Genomic DNA, 22,904 nt, shown 5'->3' on the forward strand with positions numbered 1-22,904 from the left:
CTCCATTTCCCTATTGCGTACTTCGTAGACCTTTCTCCATGTCCCTGTTCATAGCTGTCCTCTCTTCTGTCATTAAACGTTGACATGTAATCATTTTTAACTCCTCTCTTCACCTTTGTGTTTCACAGTTTTGGCATGGACACATATGACCCTAGTTGTTTTTGCGCCCTGAAACAAAATGGGTGAGAAGTACAAAGCACTTACATTCTTTTGTCGACTTATGTCTTTACCTCCCCTTGAGACCTCAAAATTTGTTGGGGAAAAATTCTAAAATGTGTCTGTGGAATCAGAGAAATATCAAGGAATTTCACTTGGAGAAACTTGTGGCAACCCTGATTTTAGGTTTTTATATATGGAAATTATTTTTGCTTCTAGTATTGCAGTTCTGAATTGCTGAGTTCATCTTAAACTAACTCTTGTTATTAATCACAAATACCATTAGGGAATATAACTTCTATAGGCATGTAAGTGTGAGAATCCATGGGTCCCTGAAGAAGCTTTTTCAAGATGTAGAATAAATATTTTTTTCCACTTAGCTGAAGTACCTCAGAAGATTATGCCATATGAGTAAACTGAGTGAAAGTGTGTTAGCAATCCTTTGTCCAGTTTGATACAGTAAGAGATTTCTAAGCACAAAATGGGCGGAACTGAGCTTCTCGGTTAACTGACCCACATGCTGGTCTCACATGTGATTGGTATCTGCATACCCAGTAACTTAGAACACGGGAGCCTATTTGCCCATTTATCCCTACTTTTGATATTCATATCTGTAGGTCGCTTTTATTTCTTTAGAACTGCACAATACAAGTTTTTAGGCATTAAGCTGGTACCTGTGGATCAGTACAAGCCAGTTCTGTTATTCTCCTGGATGTTTCTGGTATGGATGAGTTTAGATCTTGCATCAATAAGTTTGTGACAGTGCAAAACATTAGAGTTTTTCCAAAGCCCTCCAGTGCCCCAAGTAAATCATTTTTGTGGACTTGGCAGCAAACACTGTGTGCCACACCATATTTTATGTTCTCCCTTTTTGAGTTTAATCTTATTCCTGTCTTATCATTTGTTAATGTGACCTTCCATTTTCTGTAGTTAAAGTACAACTCAATCCATGCAAGGGGAAGACTTTTAATGCCATACTATTTTAGCTTCTCCTCACAAAATTATTTAATCTAAACAGTCAAAGGCTTTGGCAAGATGACAGAGGGGATAATTTCCACTATTTAATTCTACTGGAATTGAATTTGTGAGATATTATGTTGGATTCTCAGTATAGAAGCCTTTACAGAAGTCAAACTGTGTTGTTAAAAAGTTATTCTCTGAATGGTGGTTCACCATTCTAAGTGGATTTAGGTTGAAATACTATGCAGAGATGAAGAGGCTTACAAAGGCTGGAATAGGCTGGTGAGATGCACCAAATCGGTAGTTGGATGAAGACCACAACAGCAGACTTCAACTCTGTTTATTGATGGAAATCCAGCTCTTGCCGAATTTAGCTCTCTCTCTCTCTCTCTCTCTCTCTCTCTCTCTCTGACACACACACAAACACAAACACACACACACACACACACACACACTCTCTTCCTTCTAGCTACCACTCCATCTCTCTTACCAGTGTGTTTGCAAGGTGATGGGAAATATGATTCATGCCCGGATGATATGGTGGCTCGAGTCTCACAATTTTTGATGAATGCACAGTGTGGCTTTCAACACGGCATTCTGCAGTTGACCGTCTCATTATTTTGCCCACCCATGTCATTAATGGTTTTCTGCAGAAATCCCAGACTGTCGCCGTGTTTTTCGATTTGGAGAAGGCCTATGACACCTGCTAGAGAGCTAGTACCCTCCATACTCTTCACATGTGGGGCTTCCGTGGCCACCTACCCTGTTTCCTTCAGACATTTTTAAAAGACCGAGTTTTCGAGGTGCATGAAGGGTCTGCCTTGTTGGACACCTTTATCCAGGAAAATGGTGTGTCTCAGGGTTCCATCCTGAGTGTCATTCTCTTTGCTATCGCCATTAACCCTATAATGGCCTGTCTCCCACTGGGCATCTCCGGCTCCCTTTTTTTTGACGATTTTGCCTTCTATTGCAGTTCTCTATGAACCTGTCTCACTTAGTGGCATCTTCAGCAATGTCTTGATTGTCTTTACTCCTGGAGCATCGACAATGGCTTTCACTTTTCCACTGACAAAACTGTCTGTATGAATCCCACGAACGCTGACTGCAAATTTGTATGTCCGTCTGGTTATTTGACCTGTTGTGCTGCCATTGACAAACAGCATTCCAGGAGGTGTTTTCCTACAGGATAACACTTGCTCACATACTATTGTTGTAAGCCAACATGCTATACTGTGTCAACATATTGCCTTGGCTTGCTCGATAACCAGCTCTACCTTCAATCGAGCACATATTGGACATCATCTGATGACAGCTTCAACCCATTCACAAACATCATTAACTGTCCTTATATTGGCCAATCAAGAGCAACAGGCATGGAACTCCATTCCACAAACTGACACATGACACATGTACAACAGCGTACCAGCATTTACATTTACATTTGCAGTGGCTTATCTCACACTCACATTGATCTCTGATCCTGCAACGTTAATCACTTTACATATGTTGTCTCAACAAATATATTTCTGGTATTTCATTACTCTACATTAATTATTTTTTGGTGTTGCAAATTTTTCCGTCAGTGTACCTGGCCTTTCTTTAACCATCCCTGGTGCAATGCAGAATTTTCTTCCCAGTAGCGAGAAAATGCTGTTATTCCAATTTTGAAATCAGATAAATTGCCTCTTCAACCGGACAGCTGTCGTCCAGATTGTTTACTCAGTGTCCTGCAAGTTACTTGAACATATGGTTAGTCGAAGGCTGTATTGTGTCCTTGAATCCCCGGATCTTTTGGCTTCGATCCAGTGTGCTTTTCACCAAGGGCGCTCTACTGAAGATAATTTAGTCCACTTGAAGTGTGCTATCTGAACAGCTTTTGCTCAGCATCAGTTCCTTGTTGCAGTTTTCATTGATCTGCGTATATATCTTATGATACCACATGGTGCCATAACGTCCTTGCCACCTTAAAGGAGTGGGGCCTCCATGGCCCACTCCTGATTTTTATCCAGAACTTTCTTCCATGTCACACTTTTTGGGTACAGGTTGGTGCCTCCTGTAGCATCCCCCCCTGCAGGAGAAGGGGCTTGCACAAGGTTCTGTTTTGAGTGCCGCTCTCCTTTTTGTGGCTATCAATGATCTGGCGGCAGCTGCATGACATATGGTGTCCCCATCTTTTTTGTTCGTCCGTGACGGCCATTGCTGGAGGCAGAATGCAGGGAGCAATACATCAAGCACAATCCTGGGCTTTCACTCATAGCATCCATTTTTTGGCTGCCATGACCTACGTTATGCATTTCTGCCATTGTGTTTTTTAGGACCGGTCTTTTATGCCTAGTTGACATGGCTTCCCCGTCTTTGTCAACTAAAGCAGACATGTAGTTCGCACCTGAATGCTCTTCTATGCCTCAGCAACACCGACCGCGGTGTGGTCCACTCTACTTTGATATGGCTGTATGCAGCATTGGTGCAGTCACACCTAGATTACAGGAACCTCTCATATGACTTTTTATCAGCTTCGACATTAAGTCTGGATTCGATACACTATTGTGGGGTAAGACTGGTAACATGTGCCTTTGGACTAGGCAGCAGTTGCACTATTGTGGGTTCTGCACCATCAAAAATTGATGGCAGAGGCTCGCCCATAGTACCCTAACTGTCATCTCCTCTTTCCAGATACGAGATCTACCTCCGAAAATGGCAACACAGAGTGAAATTCTCATTCTAGAAAACTCTTTAACTGTAATTCTCTTTACATATTGGCTATTTTCTTCACATATGGGGGACATGGTCTCATCTGAAAAGTGAAAGCAAGCCTATAAAAGAAAGGGGGGGGGGGGGGGCAGTTTTCAATTCTTGAGCAGTGACCCTCTTTTTTTTTTTATATAAAAAAAAAAAAAAATCCTTTGCAATTTGTGAGAGTTTATGTTCAATCCTTGCACCCAATTTACACTTTCATCTACCTACTTTTTTTCTCGTCAAGCAGAACGATATTTATGCCCGTTGCTTAATACCTGTTTGTATCACTTACAATGCTGGTATTTATGAATTTTTTAGCATTTGACTCCGGAAAGACCATTTTTCTTTGTAGTGAGGTCTTGCCAACAGTAAATTTTCTGGATGGAAAGTTGCTCAATCTGCTCATATACTTTAAAATTTAAAAGTAAATCTAGCAATGCTAGAATGTATACAAAATACTGATATACCCATTTTCAAGTTGTTGTTTAAAGATTCGCGACTTTTAAAACTTACGTAGATTATCTTTTTGATGATAGAACTTTACATAAAAAGTTATTAAGAACATTGCGAATATCACATGAGGAACAATTGAATGACTAAAGCAGTGTTATCAACCCTCATTCATTGACACATGTAATAAATTCATCGAGGCAGTGAAGTCCAGAGCTGTTGTAAAAATTTCTGAAATTAAAAGTATATATTACCTAATGAATGTATTATTTTGGGGTGAAAGAGCACAATAATTATTATTTTTGGAATGTAATAATTCACTATAGCTTCATTTTAATTCTAATAAGTTTCACACTGTAATGAAACATTGTCTAAATGCCTCTCTCTCTCTCTCTCTCTCTCTCTCTCTCTCTCTCTCTCTCTCTCTTTCTCATTTGTTATAACTTACCGCTGTTATTTTGTATTTGTATTGCAGTCATTACATTAAAAGTGGCTATATTGATTCTGCAATTTATACTACTATGTTATTGCTAAGAATTGATTTAAAGAATAAACGTATATATTTATTTGTAAGATTTTGTAAATTTATACCACTGGAACTCTTTCAAAATATTTGATTGCGTAATACTGCCAATAAATACAATGACTTTCTTTCTTCTATTTATGATTGTAATAGATGTTGGACACTTTGACTCCAAGTATGTTATACAGAAATGCAGTGATTTTTTTACAAAAGGCAAAACTATGTGTTCGAAGAATTGTGGAGAGGAGGGTACGTGATGTATTTTAAGTAGGTTATAAAGAGTAACTATAACAACAAAAACAATAAATTATTGAAAAAATTATTTAATTGAATAGATAAAAAATCTACTCACCAAGCGGCAGCAGAACATACACATAAAAGACTGTTGTGATTGGCAAGCTTTCGGAGCCAGTGGCTCCTCCAGAGAGAAGCATTGAAAGGGAAGGAAGAAGGGTAAAGGAAAAAGCCTGGAGAGTTCCAGGAAAAGGTGTAGATTTTGGGAAAGTCACCCAGAACTGCAGATCAGGTGAAAAATAGAAATGACACATGTCATATACCAGCTATTATGTAAACACTGTTCAGCTTTCTACATCTGCATGACTACCACCAAATTATCAGTTAGGATAAATGGGCATAGGCATAGTGTATATACTGGAAACTCACAATATCCTGTTGCAGAGCATGCTCTACAACATGGCATACGTGACCTCAACACTTGTTTCACCACACATGCCACCTGGATTCTTCCGCCAGACACCAGTTTCTCAGAACTCCGCAGGTGGAAACTAGCACTACAACGTGTCCTTGGTTCTCACCACCCACCTCGCCTTAATTTACGTTAATTTCTCCTGTCTCAGCTTTTCTTCACTGTAATTACTCTTTGCTTCACTCTGTTTTAGCTTTCTACATCTTTCATTGTCTTTCCCGTCTATTTTCACTGCCCCCTCCCACAGCTTTTGTATACAATACGCTTAGCTTCTCACTCTTATTAACTCATGTACAGTTTTAGTAGTAATCTCTGTCTTGCATATTACCCTGTCTTCCACCTTTAAGCTCTCAGGTTTCCGATTCTTGCCCGATGCAGTCCCCAACAATTAGTCTTTCCTTCTCATCCTGTACGGTAAGTCACCCATGACCCACGGTTCTGTGTAACTTTCCCAAAATCTACCCCTTTTCTTAGACCTCTCCAGTCCTTTTCCTTCACCCTTCTTGCTTCCCCTGCAACCCTTCAGCCTGAAGAAGGAGTCATTGGCTCCAAACGCTTGCCTATCACAACAGTCTTTCATGTGTGTGTTCTGCCACTGCTTGGTGAGTAGGTTTTTTATCTATCCAATTAAATAATTTTATAAAGAGTATCTGTGTGTGATGTTTTTATTGGTATACAACTTGTTATAAACAAAACTTATTTTTACCATTTAATATGTTTCCAGATATTTACCAGTGGTAAAGATGAAATTGGGTTGATTGTACTTGGTTCTGACAAGACACAGTATCCACTTGATTGCCCAAATGTGAGTGTGGAATTTCCTCTTGCACTGCCTACATGGCACATGATATCCTTTGTGGAGAAATCTTTACATGAAAGAGAAATAAAAACAGATTGGATAGATGGTGTTGTTGTTGGCATGCAAGTCTTGAAAGATGAGCTAGAGTAAGTATTTAAAGCTGTCTGTTTCATGACATTCCTGGAACATGTTCCAGAATGTGTGTTACACAAATCACAGTGACATAGTTGTGACTTTATAAACTTGAATCAATATGTTTTTGTAATGAAAAAGAAACAGAAGGCACAATACCTGCAGAAATAGGAAATTTTTTTGTGTGATTTTACTGTATGGATGTTTTTTACAGTTTTTCAGCTCAATAATTAAGGAGGTATTGATACAAGGCTTTGCCAAAAATCCATCTGTCACCTACAATTCCAGCCCTGTCACTGGCATTCCCTACCCCACAATATGACTGGGCCACCATGAAAGCAGCCACATCATTGTCAAATTCACTGAAACTACTGCATAGCAATTTACTTGAGTATGGCTGCTGTTGTGGTCTTCAGTTTGGTTTAAGCACTGCGTCAATACCTTCTCTTCATAGCACTCGGAGGTCGCGATCTGCGACTGTTTTTACAAATGGCAAGAGAACTTTTCCTCTAGTTGATTGTTTTTCAGTGAAAGATGCAAATATTTTAGAATGTAGTGCCTTATGTATATCTGTTAGAATAGCCACAAGGTCTGAAAGTTATTTTCAAATGATTGAGCTCTTCTACAGATTATTGAAATTCACAGATTCTTCCAACCTGGTCCACCAATGTCTTACATACTCCTCTTCCTCCATGGATTGTTTCCAGCATTTGGAGATGAAACATTAGGCAGCAAAACGTGCCTTATAACCAAAATCTAATGAACATATAATTAAATTAACCAAAGATGTAATGTTGCACTCTCAGGTAAGACTGATCTTGAATGCAAAGCCAAAGTGGAAATTAAATGTACGCTGCAACATTCATCATACTTTTTGTTATTGAAATTATTCACAGTGCCATAGGGAGAACTGAGTTTATGTGTTTTGTAGAGTCAGATACACGCTGTGGCACAGGGTGCTGTCCGTTATTCTCCTGACTATGATGTGCAGGAATGGTAGTCTTGCTTCTTCTTCGGTCTCCATAGTGAATTTGATTTTGTGGCGTGTGGAGTTCAGATGTACAAAGAAGTCAAGAAGTTTGTCTCTTCCATGAGGCCAGATGACAAGTGTGTTATCCAAATAACAGAAGAAGAAGAAGAAGAAGAAGAAGATGGATTTCCATTTGGATGACATCAGGGCCTCTTCCTCGAAGTGCACCGTAAACATATTCACAATCTCTGGTCAGAGTGGGCTGCCTATTGCGACTACATCTGTTTGCGGGAGGGGGGTGTGCCACGAGTCAGTGAAGTGGGAAAGTTGACCAAGTAATATGCGTGACGTGTCATACCTCGACCGATATTGAGAACAGAATAAAAAATTCAGAGGCATTACTTTTCAGCACTCCCATGCATATTCTGTATGCAAGAAAAGCATATGGAGCAGGTTTCTCATTCAGAAATTCTATTTCAGTGTTGGTTGTTTACACTAAGACCGTGTTAAGCATAATGGAAGAAGGAGAAATGTTTATCAGCATTCCAGATTTGGCAGTGGCAGGCTCATGGTCTGCTGAGACTCTGGTTTATTGTTTCACTATATTGCTGCTTGCATTGCTCAGAATCTCATTTTGTGCGAACATAGAATCGGTAGGTTCAGGAGGGCCATGCTAAATGCCTTGCAGGGCCTCAGTAGTGCCACCCAACTAGCACCTGAGAGGGCAGACAAGTGTTCGCTCATGCGTACATGATCCTGAAGTGGAGTTGTGTACATTTAGTCAGGAAGTGGGCTTGTATACAGTGAGACAAGTATCCACACAGGCAATGTGATGGCATCTGGAGCAGCACAGACTGTCAAGCCCTTAATGCAGCTCTAGAGAGAGTTGAACTGACAGCGGTGCAACAGACAACAATGCCAGTCACAGGAATGGCACTGTGTCATCGTATCAGATGAGTCTCGGTTCTGCAACATCATCACAATTGATGTACTTGTGTGTGGAGGCTCTGATGCCAACAGACCTGGCCAGATTGTACCTGTCATTCACATGCAGGTCCAGCATGTGATGTGATGGTATGGGGTGCAACTGGATACATGTCACAACCTCTGGTTCACATAGCCAGTAATTTGGACAGCAGCCATTGCATTTGTGTTTTGTTAAGGCCTATCGCTGTGCCCTATTTTCAAGGGCTCCGTGATGTTATCTTTTAACAGGATAATGCAAGACTACACATCACCTGAGCTGTACTGAGCTACCTCGATACAGAGAGTGTTCCACTGTTGCCGTATCCAGCATTTTCTTCAAATCTGTCACCTGTGGAGAACGTCTGTTCACAGGATGCCAGGAGATGGGTATGCCACCAGTCGCCAGCCACCAGTCGCCAGCCACTACAGTTGAAGAACTTTGACATATGACATACAGTTGAGTAGCATGAAATGATGTACCCATGGCTGTAATCCAACCTCGATTTGATATCCAGTGTGATGAGAGCTGTTCTGCTGTTCCAGTTTCAATACTGAAATTCATATATTATTTTTATGCTATCCTTACCAGATTGGACTGTGGTGTCATACAGCATAAAATATCTTACAACGTGTTGAATCAATGATGAGAAGTGTAGAACAGCCAGCAGGGGAAAGATGTTGGCAATGAGACAGCTTTTATGTAGAACAGCAGTACAGTGTTTTACAGTGCATAATGCTTCCGCAGATTGAGAACAAAATGTGTGGTTTGCTGTCATCCATTTTCACAAACATAGCCTTGAAAAATAATGTTTACATTACTGTGCATTTCACTCTGAGGCATATTTCACTCTGAGAATGTTCATCGAATTCAGTTACTTTGTATTATATTTCAGTAACAGTGACATAATTGCAAATTGGACTGTATGAGTTTTTATGGATTGTTTTTTCCAGAGACACACTACCATTTCTTCAGATTTATTTAATTTGGGTATAAATCCTTTCCAGCATATATGCTGTACACAAAATGTTGAACATAAAATGTAGCTATCTGCTGATTTAACATCTTGCTGAGTATACCAGTACAATGTTTTGTTGTAACAAATAGTTCAATGTATTTTACACACTTATAAACTTATTTATACAGTTATAGTAATTTATACCATTACATTAATGTTGTACCTTAATGTTCTGGAAGATGATATTATAAGGAACCTCATACTTTTCCTGGATGATGGAGTTGTCTATAATGAATTATTGCCTGAAAAAAATCTGCACAAATTTGAGTCAGATCATAACATTTCAAATTGGTCCAAAGATAGGCAACTGAGTTTAAGTTTTCAGAAATGTAAATTGGAGCACATCACAAAACAAATAAAAGACAGTATTGTATGACTACATTATCAAATAATCACAGTTTTAATTGGTCAACTCATTCAAAAATCTGGATGAAATGAAATGGTGACATAGACTCACTTGTAGGCAAAGCAGAATGCAGACTTCAATTCGTTGGTAAGATACTGGAAAATGCAATCAGTCTATAGAGGACATTGCTTACAAAATACTTGTGTGGCCCATTCTAGAATATTGCTTAAGTATGACCCATAACAAATAAGGCTAATGGCAGACATTGAATGTATACAAAATAGTGTAGCATGATTGATCATAGATTTATTTGATGCATGGGAGAGCATCAAGAAGCTACTAAAAATTGGAAATGCCAGACAAGTGAAGATAGATGCCAAATATATGACAAAACCCAACTTATGAAATTTCAGGAACCTGTATTAAGCGAGGTATTTAGGGATTATACAATAACCACATATGTATCACTCCCATAGGGACCATGAAGGCAAGATTAAATACAGCATGCACAGAACCATTTAAAGAATCATTCTTCCCACACTCCACATGAGCATTGAATGGGGAAAAACCATAGTGTGTGGTACAACAATGTACTTTGTCGGACAAACCCAAACCCACAGTTGTTTATACAGTGTGCATGGAGACATGGAATCAGTTGACAGTAGCTGGGTAATGGTTCATATTGATTCCCATTTCCCTGTTGCAGTAGGTGATCTTATGCCTCTAATTATTTTTTCATTGCTATCTTAACTTGCATTCTCCAATTCAGTTTATTAACCCTTCTTATCTCTTTGTATTAGGGCAAACGTACAGTTAACTTTTAAGGAATTTGTATTTTCAATTTATCGACTGGAGTTTTGTTTCATATGCAGCAGCAATGTTACAAATTATTTGTTTCAGTTTCTTTAGAATAATTTGCTGTTTCACAGGTGCCTTGAAGGAAATAAAAGATCTCGAAAGTGTCTTAATGACAGCCGATGGCCTCATATTGGCAAGACAGCTGGTTGCCTTGCAGAGGGCAGGGCTTGACGGTCTGAACATCAGCTTAGACACCCTGCAGTCCCAACGCTACAACCAGATCACGAGGAGGAAAGGCTGGGAGCGTGTCATGGCTGGCATAGATCTAGCCTTGCAACTTGAATACGACCCTGTGAAGGTATTACTAGTGCATCTGTCATCGCATGCAGACTTTCATAAGCAAAAGATATAAATCTGTTGTTAAGAATATCAATACAAGAATCACCATTTTAAAGCAGTATGCCCTCACCCTCGCCCCCATCCCCGCTCCCACCCTCACCTCTGTCTGCACACTGCAGCTGTAAGTGAAGGAAGGTATATTAAGACAGAAGAAGTAAATTTTAGCTGACGATGCTAACAGTTTAGTAGTTTATACAACATAAAAAAGTATGCCTTGCAAGTTTACCAATTAAGTATCTTATATTTTCCTCCAAAGAGAGTCTTATGAGACTCAAGATCTTTACAGTTTCTCTTTTTTTCTTTTGTGTCTTTAGTTTAAAATAAGTGTCCTCTATTGTGGTGTTGTTTTGAAAAAAATACTCGATTGTTTGGAAAAATTATTCTTAATTCTGTAGTCACACTTTTGTTGTGTCAAAGTACTACTGGTTTCAGTAGCGAGTACCAGCATCAGTTCATCTTATTATCAAAAATTTCTTTGCAAAATAAAAGCTGACCACTGTGGCCGAGCAGTTCTAGGCACTTCAGTCCGGAACCGTGCTGCTGCTACGGTTGCGGGTTCGAATCCTGCCTCAGGCAGGGATGTCCTTAGGTTAGTTAGGTTTAAGTAGTTCTAAGTCTGGGGGACTGATGACCTCAGATGTTAAGTCCCATAGTGCTTAGAGCCATTTGAACCATTTTGCAAAATAAAAAGCTTCTGTACAACTGCAAACTAGACATACCATTTTCAGGGTGCAGTTCACATCTATTGAAAGCACAACAGTGACCTTTACTTTTAGTAGATAAGACACCTACTGAGGTAAGTGACTTGATGACTGCACACAAGAAGTTGTCATTTATTCCATATGTAGCTACCATGCAGACTCATATTTTGTATTAGTTTGTCCTTACTCTTCCGAAAGGTTAAACCTTGTCTCTGCAGCCACAGCTTCCTCTCTTCAGCAGTTGTCTTCATCTCCATGTGTGAAGAAAATCCCATTCATTGATCACATTGTTTAAGCAGGATGTTCTCAGTCATCCCCTTGTTTTCTTACCTACGATCTTGCCTTCAGAAATGTTTTTTAAAAGATTATCATCTCCAGTTAAGTGTCCAGTGTATTTTGCTTTGCCCTGGCCTATAATGTTCAGTGGTTCTTTCTTCTCTCCTATTTCCTTTAATTTTTCTGTCAATGCAGCTAGTTCTTGTACTTCTCCTCCAGAACCACATTTCAGCAGGTTTGAGGCGAGCTTCCTTTGGCTTTTCTAATGTACAGATTTTGCATCTGTGTGTCAGAACACTCCACACAAAGGTCTTTACAAATATTTTCTTAATGTGGAAGCTGATATGTTTATTCAGTTGCAGCTTCTTCTTATTTTGGAAGGAACTCTTCACCTGTGCTATTCTTTTCTTCAATGCCTTGAAATATTGATTGTTTTCTTGCAAAATGCTACTGAGATATTGAATTTCAGTTGCTTTCTTGAGTTGCTCATTGCCTGTTCTTGTGTCAGTCCTACCTCCACCTCCTTTCTTGTCCGTAGCAATAACTTTTGTCTTCTTTGTATTCAATTTTAGCTTTAGTTTTACCATTTCTTGATTTAAGGCCTGAAACATTTTATTTAGTTCCTACTCTGATTTACTATTGCGATGTCGTCAATCTGCAGTGTATATGCATGCAATTAAGTTTCCATATCGACATCATGCTCCAAAAACCACTTAACTGTGTGTGGCAGGGGGTACGTCTCATGCCACCAACTGATCCCCTCTGCCTTGTTCCACTTGTGAACAGTGCTTGGGAAGAATGACTGTCAGTATGCTTCTGTATTATCTCTAACTTCTCAAATTTTCTTCTCGTGATCATTTCGATAATTGTATGTGAGAGAAACTATTATGTTGTCAGACTCTTCTCGGAAACTACTCTCTCGAAATTTGGGTAGTAAATCTTTCCGTGATGCACAACTGCTCTCTTATGGCATCTACCACTGAAGTTGCTGAGCATCTCTGTAATGATCTCACAGTGACTAAATGATCCTGTGACAAAACACTCCGCACTTCATTGGATCTTCTTTCTCTCTTCTGTCAGTCGTACTGGGTAAGGACATAGGGGTAATTTACATTCACTTAAGATTCTTCCTGTGGATGTTAGTCTGGCATCTGCTTTTCTATTGCTGTTTTATGTGGTCATTCCACTTTAAGGTTGCTCTGGATAGTTACTTCTTGATATTTTACGGTAGATTCTGTTTCCAGTAATTTGTCATTAATAGTGAAGTTGTACAGTATTGGATTTCTTTTCCTTTGTGTGTGTGTGTGTGTGTGTGTGTGTGTGTGTGTGTGTGTGTGTGTGTGTGATTTGTTACATTTATTTATGTGCAGGGTCAACTGCCAGAGCCTGCATCATTCACCAATCCTCTGCAGGTCATTGTGCAAATTGATACTGCCTTCTGTTGTTGCTACTTTCTGATGGACAAGTGTAGTACCTGTGAACAATATTCAGGAGCCTCTGACACTTTCTACTGGATCATTTATATACACTGTAAATGTAATGGTCCTATCACATTTCCTTGGAGTATTCCAGAAATTACCTTTTGATTCTTGTCATGTTTTCCTTGTTGTTGTTATTACTTCCTTGATGAACGTATTAAGGAAGTAAGGTGATAGAAGGCACCCGTCTCTCACTGCCCTTCTGGTTTTCCTTCTTTCATATCCGGTTCAGTACTCTGACTTTAGTATATACTCAAAATTAATCATCTGTCCTTCCACTTTGGACATTACTTTAAGGAATGATGATATAATGGTAATCTGTTTATTAAACAATATTTTAACGATACACTATGCTTTCTGATCATATAGTGGCTTGATGATGGAGTTTGATACTGAAATTAGTAATCATTATACAAAATAAAAGTGAAGCTATAATAAAAGAAAGTAATATTTTGGATCATGTCAGTCATTGTTCCAAACAACTGCACGTCAGGAATAGGTTCAAATGGCTCTGAGCACTATGCAACTTAACTTCTGAGGTCATCAGTCGCCTATAACTTAGAACTAATTAAACCTAACTAACCTAAGGACATCACACACATCCATGCCCGAGGCAGGATTCGAACCTGCGAACGTAGAGGTCACTCGGTTCCAGACTGTAGCGCCTAGAACCGCACGGCCACTCCGGCTGTCCAGGAATAGGTACTAAATTATTTGTCCGCTGATGACCTCACAGCTTAGAACACTAAAACACAAATGTTAATTGTTTGTTATGTGCCCTGGTAGAGTGTACAACTGTTTACAGTTCACGATTGGTTGTTGGAGATTGGGCGTTACTCACATAGTGTATTTGGTGCACAGTGCAGAAAAAGGCAGTGTCCAGAAAAGTAAACAAGTGTAAAGGCAAAAGTTTCATGACAGGATGTTGTGTCACCATACTTGGAAGACAATTATAGCCAAAGACAGAAATTTAAAAGAAACTGGCTCATTTGAGCTGCGGAGACCTAGTCGAGGATTCTCAGTAGATAATTGTTAGCACAGTAGAATTTATAAAGAGACAATGTCAGTTCGTGTGAGGGAAGATTGATTGGTAAGTACCTATCAGCTTTCTCATAAAACTCACAATTTGAAGAATACACATCAAGGAAAAGGTAGAAGTCCAACAGTGGCAAATCTGGACAATAATATCGATCATCCAACAGTTTTGCAAAATCCCCAGTTGTACTTACTTTACTTACTTACTAACTTACTAACTTACTAACTTACTCAGATTTGCTGTGTACCATACAAGGAACTGGTTTCCACTAGTTCACTCGATCAGCTGCCAAGTTCTCACCTTCCTACAAGTTTGTGTCCATGCATTGAAGATTCATTGCAAAAGTTCCAGGTGTTAAAAGGTCTTCCTGTACACCTGTATCTGTCCATTGATTTCCACAACAGTGTTGATTTTGGGATTCTTCCACCTTACATGCGTAGAACATAACCTGCAATCTTCAGTCTTCTTTCAACAATAATTTTGTGCAGGCTGTGTAGACCTCGTATTCTCAGCACTTCATTGTTTGTAACTTGGTTGGGTTAACATCTTCAGAATTCATCTCTAGCATTGTTGGTGAAAAATATGGAGACTGTGTGCTGATTTTACTGACATTTTCCAAGTCTCACAAATATAAACAATAAAGGAGTACAGTCAAAGCTTTGTTGACATATTACAGACCTAATTGCCATATGGACTGATTTTCCAGTTCTGCTGGTGATTTCTGCATATGTGACCTCATTATTACATATAAAGCTACCGAGCTATGGCAATCTGTCAACATCTTGTAGTATCTTCTATTGCACTGTAATCGGGGAAGAGACGAGTAATTTCCACTTACTTTGCACATTCTGTTTGCCTTATCTCTATTAATTTTCAGCCCTACACAATAGGGCATTTAATGAGAAAGCAGATAAAAATTAACTTGATGCCTTCCAAGGAGACGGCCTCTACTAAGTCTCTACTCCTTCAAGTCTGACTATGTAAGTGTAGACCAGAGATGGTTTAAATTCAGAGAAATAGTATCGACATCAATTAAGAGATATATACCAAATAAATTGAAAGGATACCAAATAAATTAAAAGGGTGGTGCACAAAATATGTCAAAACTCAGCTGCAGAAGCAATGAAAAAAAGCATGTCAAAATTTAAAAGAATGCAAAATCTCCAAGATTAGTGATGTTTTACTGAAGCTCGAAACTTAGGGTGGGTTTCAGTGCAAGATGTGTTTAATAGTTCCCATAGTGAAACTTCGTTTTGAAATCTGGAAGAAAATCCAAAGAGGTTCTGGTTACATGTGTAGTACACCAATGGCAAGACACAACCAATACCTTCACTGCGCAATAGCTGTGGTAATGTTACTGATGACAGTGCTACTAAAGCAGGGTTACTAAACACGGATTTCTGAAATTTCTTCACCAAAGACAACAAAGTTATTATTGCAGTATTCAAATCAAGAACAACTGCAACTGTGAGTAACTTAGTAGTAGCTCTCCTCAGTGTCATAAAGCATTTATGTTTCTTTCAGAGAATGTTGATACAATAGCTCCATTAGAAATCATATATAGCTGCTCATTTGATAAAGATCCATACCTAGAGACTGAAAAGTTGCTCAGGTCACACCAATGCTCAAGAAAGAAAAGAGGAGTAATCTACTAAATAACAGACTCATATCACTAATGTTGATTTGTATTAGGATTTTTGAACATATATTGTGTTTGAATATTATGAATTATCTCAAAGATAATGATTCATTGATAAATAGCCAAGATAGATTCAGGAATATTGACCTTTTAAAACACAGCTAGCTCTTTAGTCACACAAAGTAATAAGTGCTGTCGACTGGGGCTCTCAATTTGATTCCATATTTGTAGATTTCCAGAAGACTTTTTAAAACAGTTCCTCACAAGCATTTTCTAATCATATTGTGTGCCTATGGTGTATTGTCTCAGTTGTGCAACTGGATGTGTGGTTTCCTGTCAGAAAGGTCACAGTTCATAGTAATTGATGGAAAATCGTCAAGTAAAACAGAAGTGGTATCTGACATTCCTCAAGGAAGTGTTATAGACCACCTGCTGTTGCCGATCTACATTAACAATTTAGGAGAGAATCTGAGCAGTCCTATTAGATGATGCTATCATTTACAGTCTTGCAAATCATTTACTGTCTTGTAAAGTGATCAGATGATCAAAATGAACTTCAAAATGATTTAGGCTACCTATCCATATGATGCAAAAAGTGGTAACTGACCTTAAATAATAAAAATTGTTATGTCATCCACTAAATTTTGGTTACATGATAATTCACGCAGATCTAAAGGCTGTGAAATCTACTGAATACTTAGGAATTACATTTACAAATAACTTAAATTGGAATGCTCACATAGATAATGCGGTGGGAAAGCAAACAAAAGACTGTGATTTAATAGTAAAACATTTAGAAGATTAGGATTACTAAAGAGACTATCTACAACTATACTTGTCTGTCCTCTTTTGGAGTATTCTGCATGGTGTGAGATCCTTACCAGATAGGACTGACAGAGGACATCATTTAAAAGTTCAAAGAAAGGCAGCTCATTTTGTATTATTGGGAAACAGGAAAGTGCATGCCACAGATATCACATGTGAATTGGGGTGGCAGTCATCAAAGCGAAAGCATTTTGCTGGAGCAGGTTCTTAAAATTTCAATCATCAACTTTCTCCTCCGAATGTGAAAATATTTTGTTAGAGCCCTCTTACATAGGGAGAAATGGTCATTATAATAAAATAAGAGAAATGAGAGCTTGTACGGAAATATTGAAGTGTTTGTTTTTCCTCAAATGCTGTAGGGGAGTGTAATGGTAGATAAATAGGTTGAGGGTAGTTCTCTGAAACCTCTGCCAGCATTTAATTGTGAATACAGACTAGTCATGCAGATATAGATAATGTAGATAGGCTTTCAATATTGTGCACCGATTCTCTAATTTTATACATTGCTCAAATACTTCCGTGGCGCTTTGAAGTGACCCCTTTAAAATAACAATTTACCAGTCTTCTTAATATGTATTTTGGTAACGAGGTTGATAAGAAGTTACAACAATACTCTCTTACTACTCCAAAGTTTTGGGTTTTATTAATGAACAAAATCGCCGCAGTGTTCCATAACAATTATGGGCTGAAGTTTCCTGCTGATGGAACCAATATGATTTTCTGTGTTTTTGAGCATACAGGTTGTGTACGCTGTTTGGAGTCTGGTGTATGCTGAATCAAATGTTTTTATTGTTGTGATCTTCCATCTGATGATTGGTTTCATGGAGTCGCCCATGCTAGCCTATCCTGTGTGACCCTCTTCACCTCTGCGTAACTACTGCAGCGTACAATAACTTGAACTTGCTTACTGCAGTCAGTTTTTGGTCTCCTACAGTTGTTACCCCCATTATATTCACAGATGACCACATATTGTGGAAATTGCATATTGTAATGTAGGATGCAATAATAACGTACGGAAAGTTTCTGTTGAAAATTACGAATTATTTAGGAATAAAGGAGATGGCTCACCAAAAGGCAGAAGCACTGTCTCATCGATAGGCACACAAACAAAAGGTATGTAGAATGAGATTATCACCGTGCAGTGGAGTGCGCACTGATATGAAACTTCCTGGCAGATTAAAAGTGTGTGCCGGACCAAGAGTCAAACTTGGGACCTTTGCCTTTCGTGGGCAAATGCTCTACCCTCTGAGCTATCCATGCATGACTCACGACCCATCCTCACAGCTTTACTTCCACCAGTACCTCGTCTTCTACCTTCCAAACTAAAAGGTACGTTGCTTGGCGAGCTTCCAGAATGCACTTTCTTTTTCTAGCTGTAGGGACAACATGCGCGTGCGCGCGCGCACACACACACACACACACACACACACACACACACACACATGCGCATGCATGTCTCCTTATGTTGTGGTCGCTCAACTGCCACCTCTTTACTGGCCCATGGTGAGTGTTCTGGAGTGAGGTGGGGCTTTAGAGTGGGGTAGGATGGGGTGGGTTGAGGCAATGTGAGGGATGGAGAGAGATGGGAGGGGTTTGGAGGGAAGCATTTAGTGGCTCGTGGGAGAGTGGGGAGCCATCTGTGGGCTAGCTAAGGGTGCCAGTAGAGGGGTCAGGCGACAGACAGCTGGGCACTCATAGACTAGGGTGTGACGTGAGATAACAGCACACAACTAGCTGATTGGGAGGGGGAAGAGGGGGGGAGGGGTGGGGGAGGAGCGTGTGTGTGTGTGTGAGTGTGTGTGGGGGGGGGGGGGGGAGGGGGGCAGGGGGGCTGGTAGTTCACTTCGATTTAGGCCAGGAAGCAAAGGATGTGCTGTAAGTATGGCTACGAAAGTTGAGTATTCTTAAATAAGATCAGCTGTTGCCAATGTATTGGAAAGTAACTGGCACACAAAGTGCAATTGTGGCTCCTTTTTCTTTGTGAATTTTAAATAGTCTGCAGAGCAAATTGAATTAGGAGGATCAGGCATTTGTGTGGGTCTAGGAAAGTAAATTGTAGGGCCAGATAAAAGGCGTGCAAGGCAGGAGGGGTACTACTGCTCATCACTGCTGTATCGTGCTACTAGTACGTGTCAGTGTGAGTGCACCGAGAGTGGTGTTGCCGTACATGCGTCTTTAAATTTGTCACCCACTGATCATTGCAGGCTGGCTGCTGGAGGCCGTCTCTGGGAGCCAAGCATGTGGCGCGGTCCCTGCCGTGCCATCTGCTGGCGACTCGCACATATATAGGTGTGGAACAGTGCTGACTGTCTCTCTGTGTGATTCTAGTTTGTAATGTGCACATCAGTGTTCTGTGTCTTGTTGAGTCCTTAGAGGCATATTGTTCGGAGGTTATTATTAAAGCCATATTTGTGCGACTTGGATCACACTTCAGTATTACTTGGTTAGTACATCACCACAAACATATGGACCGGGAATGTACATGCTTTGACAGTTTGCTACGTCTCTCTCTTCTAGGACTGACATGGTAGCTGCCTTGCATTTCTTAATGACTCTGACCTTGTCAACCACAAACCGAATCTTAGTACAGTCATGATTTCCCTGAAGAGATTACATGACAGCAGAGACTTGTAAAATTGTGTTACCCATTTCTCTAGCCAGTGAAGATTCATTCTGTACCTTCATATACAGTGCCATGTAGGAGTAGAACAGCAAGAAATACGGAGCTCCTCTAACAGTAATGACAGTTTATCACCTTCCCAACACTACATGTGCCAATGTTTCAATGCATTTTTGAATATGTTTGTTAACAGATTCATCAACACAACAAAAATTTACGATCTCAGTAGCATCTTATTTCTTAACTCATACTTTACTATTCATCAGAATCTTCATCGCTGCTCTTTGATTCGTCAGAGCTCCCTGCTGTACTTTGTTTTATTTCATAGTCAGAATTAGTTGAAATATCACCTACCGTATTTACTCAAATCTAACCCGCACTCAAACCTGAAAAATGAGACTCGAAATAAAGGAAGGAAAAAAAAAAAATTCCCGAATCTAAGCCGCACCTGAAATTTGAGACTCAAAGTTCAAGGGGAGAGAAAAGTTTTAGGCCGCACCTCCAAATCGAAACAAAGTCGGTCCATTGTAATATGAGACACAATTTAGGTCGAATGAATGACGATACAGCTACAGTAGTTTGGTTCGAGTCGTAAGCTTAGCAGTTAAGCTTTACCAGGTAGCCTTTGCTATGCGTCAGGCGCTCCGTCCGTATTTATACTGGTACCCTTCCTTTTTCACGTGCTTCGTCTGGTTTGAATCAATTGCTTATTTTGCTTTGATCTGATAAGTGCCGTTTTCCTTGTTATAGGCGTTTATGTCACTCTAAGCTGAAAATACATTACTGTACTGTGTCATGCATTGTTTGTCGCATTCTGATAGTGCGTGTTTGCGGTCTGTCGTCGCTCGCGGCATGGCTTGCTTTTATGCACGCTACCACCGCCTAAAATTAAAAAAAAAAAAAAAGAGAGAGAAATCGTCTCATTAGCGAAACAATGGCAAGAGACTACTATTTGTTGTTACTTACACTGCTGCTTTCTTTGATAATGATCAACAAGAACCAAATAATAGACTGCGTATGATAGAACATGTTCTGAACGAGAGTTAGGCGAAAATTTATCTCCATTTGAAAATCTTTGCGGCTGCTTCTTTAGTACATCAAATTCTGCACAGAAATTAGAGTCATCTTAGATTTAAAAATCTAGTCAGTTGCCGTGCTTCATTTCTGACTGTATCACTATTAGGCATAAGAATAATACGAATATAAACATGACACGATACGTACACTCCTGGAAATTGAAATAAGAACACCGTGAATTCATTGTCCCAGGAAGGGGAAACTTTATTGACACATTCCTGGGGTCACATACATCACATGATCACACTGACAGAACCACAGGCACATAGACACAGGCAACAGAGCATGCACAATGTCGGCACTAGTACAGTGTATATCCACCTTTCACAGCAATGAGGGCTGCTATTCTCCCATGGAGACGATCGTAGAGATGCTGGATGTAGTCCTGTGGAACGGCTTGCCATGCCATTTCCACCTGGCGCCTCAGTTGGACCAGCGTTCGTGCTGGACGTACAGACCGTGTGAGACGACGCTTCATCCAGTCCCAAACATGCTCAATGGGGGACAGATCCGGAGATCTTGCTGGCCAGGGTAGTTGACTTACACCTTCTAGAGAACATTGGGTGGCACGGGATACATGCGGACGTGCATTGTCCTGTTGGAACAGCAAGTTCCCTTGCCAGTCTAGGAATGGTAGAATGATGGGTTCGATGACGGTTTGGATGTACCGTGCACTATTCAGTGTCCCCTCGACGATCACCAGTGGTGTACGGCCAGTGTAGGAGATCGCTCCCCACACCATGATGCCGGGTGTTGGCCCTGTGTGCCTTGGTCGTATGCAGTCCTGATTGTGGCGCTCACCTGCACGGCGCCAAACACCCATACGACCATCATTGGCACCAAGGCAGAAGCGACTCTCATCGCTGAAGACGACACGTCTCCATTCATCCCTCCATTCACGCCTGTTGTGACACCACTGGAGGCGGGCTGCACGATGTTGGGGCGTGAGCGGAAGACGGCCTAACGGTGTGCGGGACCGTAGCCCAGCTTCATGGAGACGGTTGCGAATGGTCCTCACCGATACCCCAGGAGCAACAGTGTCCCTAATTTGCTGGGAAGTGGCGGTGCGGTCCCCTACGGCACTGCGTAGGATCCTACGGTCTTGGCGTGCATCCGTGCGTCGCTGCGGTCCGGTACCAGGTCGACGGGCATGTGCACCTTCCGTCGACCACTGGCGACAACATCGATGTACTGTGGAGACCTCACACCCCACGTGTTGAGCAATTCGGCGGTACGTCCACCCGGCCTCCCGCATGCCCACTATACGCCCTCGCTAAAAGTCCATCAACTGCACATACGGTTCACGTCCACGCTGTCGCGGCATGCTACCAGTGTTAAAGACTGCGATGGAGCTCCGTATGCCACGGCAAACTGGCTGACACTGACGGCGGCGGTGCACAAATGCTGCGCAGCTAGCGCCATTCGACGGCCAACACCGCGGTTCCTGGTGTGTCCGCTGTGCCGTGCGTGTGATCATTGCTTGTACAGCCCTCTCGCAGTGTCCGGAGCAAGTATGGTGGGTCTGACACACCGGTGTCAATGTGTTCTTTTTTCCATTTCCAGGAGTGTATATTCTTCCGCATTTGCTGTTGTCTCACTCTAGTTTCGTAGTTTATTAGGCAGACAGGATTTAAATAAGATAGCAGCAAACACGAAAGAATACATGGCAACATGTTTATATTTGTATTACTCTTATGATGAAGAGTATACTGCATGTGATTCACATTTCATCAGGTTCCTATAAGCAACCATCTCTTCTCACAGGTAGGAAAAAATTCAGAACGTAGAGTTGGCCATATTGACAAACATCCGAAACAGTCTTGCCAGTCGGATTTTCGTAATACATTGAAGTTCTGCTGCATTCGAAGATGAACAATACGGAATTTATATTTACTTCGTTGGATAATGTATGAAAATTGTCATCCACCTTTTTTTTTTAATTTATTTACTGACGCAGAGGTTTTAGCGCCAGTATTTATCTTTGTGCCTACGAAGCCTGTGTAGCGCTACATATATTCGACGGCAAAAGTTAGTTGTGGCAGCACCTACCGACATTTTTCAGAACTTCCACTCGATTCTAAGCCGCAGGCGGTTTTTTGGATTACAAAAACCGGAAAAAATGCGGCTTAGAGTTGAGTAAATACGGTACATCCTCTCCTTTGGATTCAACTTCTTAAGTATTATCTTTCAAGTCAACACCTGCTAATCTGTGAGACCGAAATGATGAGCCATACTACTCTATTTCACTGTGCCTGGTTGTTTCGTTTGTATAACATTTTATTCCATCATAGATGC

At 40.5% G+C, this 22,904-nt stretch overlaps 1 pseudogene; it reads left to right on the forward strand.

Moving 5' to 3' along the window:
- The window catches only part of LOC124585875, a 145,739-nt pseudogene that overhangs the window by 17,361 nt on the left and 105,474 nt on the right, over positions 1 to 22,904 (forward strand).

Source organism: Schistocerca americana, unplaced genomic scaffold (genome assembly GCF_021461395.2).
Source record: "Schistocerca americana isolate TAMUIC-IGC-003095 unplaced genomic scaffold, iqSchAmer2.1 HiC_scaffold_51, whole genome shotgun sequence".
Taxonomy (NCBI): domain Eukaryota; kingdom Metazoa; phylum Arthropoda; class Insecta; order Orthoptera; family Acrididae; genus Schistocerca; species Schistocerca americana.